The following is an 8,756-nucleotide window of genomic DNA, read 5'->3' on the forward strand; positions in this document are numbered from 1 at the left end:
ATGTAGGGACAGGAAACAGTGGTTGAGATGATAGCCTAAGTCTTCACAACCAGTTTCCTCATTGAGTGAACTTTAATGGAAAAACATTTCTTAGATCTAAAAATCAGCTGGCTAAGGTAGGTAAAATTTATATACCTTACAATTTTAAAATTTTACAACTTAAAGTTAAGCTAATAACATATTACATTTTATAAATTAAAACTAGTATCTATATTATTCTAGTTTTTGCCTTCTGTTATTGAAATTAATTCAATTCAATGACTATCCATTTACATCAGATCAGATCAGTCGCTCAGTAGTGTCCAACTCTTTGCGACCCCATAAATTGCAGCACGCCAGGCCTCCCTGTCCATCACCAACTCCCGGAGTTCACTGAGACTCACGTCCATCGAGTCAGTGATGCCATCTAGCCATCTCATCCTCTGCCGTCCCCTTCTCCTCTTGCCCCCAAATCCCTCCCAGCATCAGAGTCTTTTCCAATGAGTCAACTCTTCGCATGAGGTGGCCAAAGTACTGGAGTTTCAGCTTTAGCATCATTCCTTCCAAAGAAATCCCAGGCCTGATCTCCTTCAGAATGGACTGGTTGGATCTGCTTGCAGTCCAAGGGACTCTCAAGAGTTTTCTCCAACACCACAGTTCAAAAGCATCAATTCTTCGGCGCTTCAGCCTTCTTCACAGTCCAACTCTCACATCCATACATGACCACAGGAAAAACCATAGCCTTGACTAGACGGACCTTTGTTGGCAAAGTAATGTCTCTGCTTTTGAATATGCTATCTAGGTTGGTCAGAACTTTCCTTCCAAGGAGTAAGCATCTTTTAATTTCATGGCTGCAGTCACCATCTGTAGTGATTTTGGAACCCAGAAAAACAAAGTCTGGCACTGTTTCCACTGTTTCCCCATCTATTTCCCATGAAGTGATGGGACCAGATGCCATGATCTTCGTTTTCTGAATGTTGAGCTTTAAGCCAACTTTTTCACTCTCCACTTTCACTTTCATCAAGAGGCTTTTGAGTTCCTCTTCAATTTCTGCCATAAGGGTGGTGTCATCTGCATATCTGAGGTTAGTGATATTTCTCCCGGTAATCTTGATTCCAGCTTGTGTTTCTTCCAGTCCAACGTTTTTCATGATTTACTCTGCATATAAGTTAAATAAACAGGGTGACAATATACAGCCTTGACGAACTCGTTTTCCTATTTGGAACCAGTCTGTTGTTCCATGTCCAGTTCTAACTGTTTCTTCCTGACCTGCATACAAATTTCTCAAGAGGCAGATCAGGTGTTCTGGTATTCCCATCTCTTTCAGAATTTTCCACAGTTGATTGTGATCCACACTGCCAGGAGCCGGCATATTGCATATTGAGTGAGGATCTGGAATAGCTCAACTGGAATTCTATCACTGCCAGGAGCCAGCGTGAGGAACTCCGCCCATGACAAAGGTCATGAGGAAGGAGGCTCGGCATACGCAAAGGCGGGATCGAGCCTCAGGAGTCCCCCTGGAAATTCTGGAGCATCTACCCCCCAGGCCAGAGTCTGCCTACTTTCTGCTTTGTGCTTTCACCTACACCTCTGACTTTACAGGGGGCTGTCCCCCACTACCTCTCTCTGAAAAAAGAGTTAGCTTACAGCTCCAGTTAATAATTCCTGGGTGTGACAGTGTTTAACCTACAAACTCCTTTGGAAATCCTCTAGCCTGCCTGAATAGGTTTTTCCGGCCACATGTGATTGTTCAGAGCCTCCCAACTGTGAGAGGCAGGAGATGTTCTAAACTGCCTAAACACAGATTCCTTTGAGTAGTTAAAAGATTGATTAGAAATTGTATTGGTGAAGGGTTTTTCACTTGTTGGGCCAATGTTTGCTGCTAAGTCTCCATACTCCTTACCTACTGTGTCCTTGGCAGTGTATTGATTGATATAATGGGTGTATAGAAATGTAAAATGAAGCTTTGTCCAATGCTTTTTTGGAGGCTGGTGCCTGACTTTGGAATAATCACCTTTAGAGAAAAATAAGTTTCTTAAAATGTTAACAGGCCTCCGGGCCAGAAGATGATGTCAATCACCTGAAGTTTTGCATATGATAAGTTTGAAAGCCTGGCTTCGATTAGGACCAGGAACTGCTGTCCTTGCATGACTCCACCCCTTCCCCCATTATCCTCTATGCACAACTTAAGGTATAAAAACTACTTTGGAAAATAAAGTGCGGGCCTTGTTCACTGAAACTTGGTCTCCCCATGTCACTCTCTCTCCCAAATTCTAGCTGAGTCTCCATCTGGAGCGCGGAACCCACCATGCTTGCTAATTATGCCTGGGCTTCTAAGATCCGACCGGGGAGGCCTCAGTGTCTCTTCTCCTTCGGGAGAACGGAAGGACGCCTGCGGCCTACGTAAGTGTTGCAAACTTCTTGTCTTGAAGTTTTATTGGTCTCCCGCGTAAACCAAGCTACTCAGCCTCTTTTCTCTACTGAATTTTCCTACTGAGCTATCTTCATTCTATTACTCTTTGTATCCTTAATTAACGTGTAATTAAGCAGTTGTTTCCTGACCCTCGCCTATGCCATCTCTCCTTCGAATACCCTGGATCAGCTGGGGCTGGACCCCGGCACCACACAGTCAAAGGCTTTGGCATAGTCAATAAAGCAGATAGATGCTTTTCTGGAACTCTCTTGCGTTTTCCATGATCCAGCGGATGTTGGCAATTTGATCTCTGGTTCCTCTGCCTTTTTAAAACCAGCTTGAACTTCAGGAAGTTCACGGTTCACATATTGCTGAAGCCTGGCTTGGAGAATTTTGAGCATTACTTTACTAGCATGTGAGATGAGTGCAATTGTGCAGTAGTTTGAGCATTCTTTGGCATTGCCATTCTTTGGGATTGGAATGAAAACTGACCTTTTCCAGTCCTGTGGCCACTGCTGAGTTTTCCAAATGTGCTGGCATATTGAGTGCAGCACTTTCACAGCATCATCTTTCAGGATTTGGAATAGCTCAACTGGAATTCCATCACGTCCACTAGCTTTGTTCGTAGTGATGCTTTCTAAGGCCCAATTGACTTTACATTCCAGGATGTCTGGCTCTAGGTAGTGATCACACCATCGTGATTATCTGGGTCGTGAAGATCTTTTTTGTACAGTTCTTCTGTGTATTCTTGCCATCTCTTCTTAATATCTTCTGCTTCTGTTAGGTCCGTACCATTTCTGTCCTTTATCAAGCCCATCTTTGCATGAAATGTTCCTTTGGTATCTCTGATTTTCTTGAAGAGATCTCTAGTCTTTCCCATTCTGTTGTTTTCCTCTATTTCTTTGCATTGATCGCTGAGGAAGGCTTTCTTATCTCTCCTTGCTATTCTTTGGAACTCTGCATTCAGATGCTTATATCTTTCCTTTTCTCCTTTTCTTTTCACTTCTCTTCTTTTCACAGCTATTTGTAAGGCCTCCTCAGACAGCCATTTTGCCTTTTTGCGTTTCTTTTCCATGAGGATGGTCTTGATCCCTGTCTCCTGTACAATGTCATGAACCTCTTTCCATAGTTCATCAGGCACTCTATCTATCAGATCTAGGCCCTTAAATCTATTTCTCACTTCCACTGTATAATCATAAGGGATTTGATTTAGGTCATACCCGAATGGTCTAGTGGTTTTCCCTACTTTCTTCAATTTAAGTCTGAATTTGGTAATAAGGAGTTCATGGTCTGAGCCACAGTCAGCTCCTGGTCTTGTTTTTGCTGACTGTATAGAGCTTCTCCATCTTTGGCTGCAGAGAATTTAATCAATCTGATTTCGGTGTTGACCATTTCGTGTTGTCCATGTATAAAGTCTTCTCTTGTGTTGTTGGAAGAGGGTGTTTGTTATGACCAGTGCATTTTCTTGGCAAAACTCTATTAGTGTTTTCCCTGCTTCATTCCATATTCCAAGGCCAAATTTGCCTGTTACTCCAGGTGTTTCTTGACTTCCTACTTTTGCATTCCAGTCCCCTATAATGAAAAGAACATCTTTTTGGGTGTTAGTTCTAAAATGTCTTGTAGGTCTGCATAGAACCGTTCAACTTCAGCTTCTTCAGCGTTACTGGTTGGGGCATAGACTTGGATTACTGTGACCCTATAGCAAATCTCTGATAGCCTATCTTTATGTCAGTCAGATTAACAACTTATTCCAAGTGACCATTTCCTCTTTGAGATATAGAAAGCAAATTTATAATCATGCAATAAATGATTTTATCTACTTATTGCCAATAAGTTTACAAAATGCTGAATTATTTTTGTAATCATCCAGAATATAATAAGATATTCTACACATGCTGTTGTTCAGTCACTCAGTCTTGTCTGACTCTGCAACACCATGGACTGCAGCATGCCAGGCTTTCCTGTCCCTCACTATCTCCCAAAGTTTGCTCAAACTCATGTCCATTGAGTTGGTGATGCCATCCAACCATCTCATTCCCTGTCACCCCCTCTCTGCCTGCCTTCAGTCTTCCTCAGCATTAGGGTCTTCCAACGAGTCAGTTCTTCACATCCCATGGCAAAGTATTGGAGCTTCAACTTTAGCATCAGTCATTCCAAAGTATATTCAAGGTTGATTTCCTTTTGGATGGACTGGTTTGATCTCTTTGCTGTCCAAGGGACTCTCAAGAGTCTTCTCCAGTACCACAATTTGAAAACATCAATTCTTTGGTGCTCAGCTTTCTTTATGGTCCAGCTCTCACATCCATACATGACTACTGGAAAAACCTAGCTTTGACTATGTGGACATTTGTCAACAAACTGATGTCTCTGTGTTTTAATGTCTCTGCTTTTTATTTAATATTAAATCTTAGAAGCTTTTCTTCCAAGGAGTAGGCATCTTTTAATTTCATGGCTGCAGTCACCATCTGCATGATTTTGGAGCCCAATAAAATAAAGCTTGATCTGGATAATTCTATTCATTTGTGGATTTCCATTTATTAATAATCTAAAATTTAAAGTGCAACAGAAAATGGACATGTACTCCCCAATATCTACAGAAATGAATTGTTATTAGATTTAAATTTTAATATCAGTAGCCACTCTAACCAATGAGTTCATCAAAATGAATAAGGAATGTTTAAAATGTCACCATATTTTTTTTTTCATTCAGATGAATAGCCAAATTCTTTAATTGCAACATCCCTTTTTTCTCACTCTCATTCATGGTCTGCTGCTGCTCTGCTGCTGCTGCTGCTGCTGCTGCTAAGTCGCTTCAGTCATGTCCGACTCTGTGCAACCCCATAGATGGCAGCCCACCAGGCTCCCCCGTCCCTGGGATTCTCCAGGCAAGAACACTGGAGTGGGTTGCCATTTCCTTCTCCAATGCATGAAAGTGAAAGTGAAGTCGCTCAGTCGTGTCCAACTCTATGCGACCCCATAGACAGCAGCCTACCAGGCTCCTCCGTCCATTGGATTTTCCAGGCATGAGTACTGGTATCTCATGCAAATGTATATTTGAAGTCTTTGTTAATTAACTTCTGTGTCTTTTCTTTACTTCTGTAACATATCACTTGAACTCGTGTCTATGTACCTATTCAACTGTGTGTTTGTGCTCAATTACATCCAGCTCTTTGCAGCCCCATGGACTGTAGCCTGCCACGCTCTTCTGTCCATGTAATTTTCCAGGCAAGAATACTGGAGCAGGTTGGATTTCTTTCTGCAGGATATCTTCCAAAATTAGGAATCAAACCCACATTTCTTGTGTCTCCTGCACTGGCAAGCAGATGCTACTGGAAAGCCCAACTATTTGGCTATGTTTTGTAATAAAATGTGTTTTTACACATAGATATCTTCTACTATCTTGCAAGTTTCATAAAGGCATGAGATACTTGAATATCTTAATGTAGATATCAGCAAACCAAGTCACACATAATCAAGTTCATCAAGCTATTTCTATAAATAATGTTTTATTACACAGCTATGTCCATCTTTTTAATATATTATCTATGCTTTCACAACAGTAGAGCTGAGTAATTACAACAGACACCATATGGCTTACTAAGTCAAAAATATTCATAATATATGGATCTTTACCAAAAAAGTTATCCACTCCTGCCTTAAAGAACTTAACACAGTGCCTTTCATGGAATAGGGAGTCAAATCAATAGTTAGTGAAAGAAACAACAGCAGAAGAATGCTCAAGAAGGAAATAAAGACTGATAAGAAAAGGGATACTATAAAAACTACTCATGTGTAGGTTTTCATGTGGACATAAATTTTCAACTCATTAAGGTAAAAGCCAAGGAATTAAATTACTCAACCATATAGTAAGTATATAACATTGGAAGAAACTGCAGAACTGTCTTCTAAAGTGGCTGTGTACCATTTTGTATTCCCAAAAACAGTGAATGAAAATTCCTGTTGTACCACATCCTCTCCATTATTTGGTGTTGTCAGGATTTTGGATTTTAACCATTCTAATGGGTATGCAGTAATATCTCGTTCTAGTTTAATTTGCAGTTGCCTAATGAGCAGAAGCTTTACAGTCTCACTTATTCATTTTTGCTTTTGAAGTCAGATCCCCAAAATCCATCATTAAGATTAATGTCAAGGGGCTTATCACATATGGTTTTCTCTAGGTGTTTTATGGTTTAGGGTCTTAAAATACTTAAATTCAAGAGTTCAACCCATTTTCAATGAATTTTTGTGTGTGATATAAGATAGTAGTCTAGTTTCATCCTTTTACATGTGGCTCTCCAGTTTTCCCATCACCATTTATTGAAAACACTATCCTTTCCCCATAATATATTCTTAGATCCTTTATCATAAATTAGTTAACCATATATGAGTTGGGGTTATTTCTGGTCTCTCTATTCTGTTCATTGATCTCTATTTCTGATTTTATTTCAATATGATACTGTAATGAACACTGTAGGTTTCTAATATATTTATTTTTTTAAACAAAGGCCACCCAAATATTATATTCATCATCAACATCATGAGCCAACATTTTTATAAGATTCAACCATATGTATTTCCCTTGAATCTGTACTACTTTTGGTTTAGAGCAGATTTGCAAGTTGACTCTTCCTGTGATCCTTATATTTTAGCTATACAGTTATATTTGATGTTTCCTGCATGTGAGTTGTAACCTAGATTGAGGGGTGACTAGATTTCCCTCATATTGTCTTGATAACTTCACTGGCAACCTGGGAGGGATAGAGTATCAAGAACTAAGTTGCCTCCTCTCTTACAAGGTTTTACTTGCACTTCAGACATGAAGGTCACATGGAAGTAGATTAATAAACATGAAATGAAGAAAGACAATTATACTTACTTTCCAAACACAGACTCTGTACATTCATCTAGATACATATAATAACAATAACTGTTAGCTTTTGAATAAGGTAAATATAAGATTCAGAAATAGGCAAGATGTTATATATTAATCCAGATTTATTTGCTAAGAAAAAAAGAATGAAATAGACTATATATCACCTTACAAATCATCTATCATTTTCTTATGAATGTTAAGGCAACAGTCTATAAAATAGGCTAAAAACTCTATAGAAATCACTATATCTGAATACCTTCTAATCTTCCCTAAGGGAACATTTAAATATCTGTTTTTCAGAGATATGACTAAAATCTATTTTGGGGCTTATGAAAAAAGAGGACATAGTCACAAAAATTACTTAAAGAGGGAAAGCAAATTTAGTTAAGAAAAATGCATCCTAGTAGAAAATTGAGAACTTTTGGATATTTTAATGGCCAAAATAAACTCCAAAATATTTGGCATGTTGTAGATTCTGTAAAGTCCCAGATGCATTCTAAAGTTAAAGAACCAAAATTAAGTTAAAATGAGCAATAATTAATATAACACTAATTAATTCTCTATAGCCATTAACATTTCAAAAATGATTTCCAAACTATTTTTTACTTATATAGAGCAAATTTTCTTCTTTTTTTTTCCCACAAATGTACATATAATTTAATAAATAAACAGTATGAAAACAATACAGAAGTGGTAAGGAGCAATTTGTCAAATTTATCAAATTTTTTCCACTCCATGAGCATTCCAGGCAAAATTGATATTAAAATTGAATATAAAATTCATTTTGAATTGAGAAAACAATCATTATCATAAACCTTAGAAGAGGAAGATGTTCTTTTTACACAGGGTAAAAGTAAAATGAGTGTAATTTTTTTTTAAATTTTATTTTATTTTTAAACTTTACATAATTGAATTTTAAATGTTCCAGAGTATACAAATTGCATTGTGAAAATTAGTGCTCTCTCCAAATGTTTTGTCACTTGATTACTAGATACTATGAAACTCTGGTTTAAATTGCAGGTCTAGAGCTTTTTGTTAGAATCTTATTAATAAAGCAATTTAATGGCAACATGCTTGTTTTTTTCAACACTTTTTATTGGCACCTCCAGTAAAATTATAAAGTAAAATTTTCTCAGAATGAAAAAAATGAGAATAGTTTATCTTTCAAAGGCATATCTGGGCCTTTTGAAAATATAATTACAGTCCAGCTAAGTGCTTCAGGCAAGTTGCTTAATCTTTTCACTTTCAAAAAGTGTGTGTGTGAAAAATTCTTGTGTGAAAATCAAACTGTTTGTAGGTATGACAACTATCTAATCACCTCCATGTGTTCAGGATGATTGTATTTGTTGTATATTATAGATTGATACAGTATTGAAGAGAAGTAAGTAAACAAGGGAAAAGGAACAGCACAATAGATTGGATTCATGGTTTCTAGCAGATGAAATATAAATGGGTTTGAGTATATTCTGAATGAACACGAAACCCTGTTTT

The 8,756-nt window shown here is 38.0% G+C and overlaps 1 long non-coding RNA gene across 1 annotated transcript; it reads left to right on the plus strand.

The window, feature by feature from the left end:
• Positions 1–1,505: 1,505 nt before the first annotated feature.
• On the plus strand, positions 1,506–8,274 carry LOC129633797 (uncharacterized). The gene is made up of 3 exons (XR_008705296.1): positions 1,506–2,170; positions 2,257–2,382; positions 5,200–8,274. It is a non-coding gene; the product is annotated as an uncharacterized LOC129633797 (long non-coding RNA).
• The last annotated feature ends 482 nt before the right edge of the window (positions 8,275–8,756 follow it).

The sequence above is a fragment of the Bubalus kerabau genome, chromosome 19, assembly GCF_029407905.1.
Source record: "Bubalus kerabau isolate K-KA32 ecotype Philippines breed swamp buffalo chromosome 19, PCC_UOA_SB_1v2, whole genome shotgun sequence".
Lineage (NCBI taxonomy): Eukaryota > Metazoa > Chordata > Mammalia > Artiodactyla > Bovidae > Bubalus > Bubalus kerabau.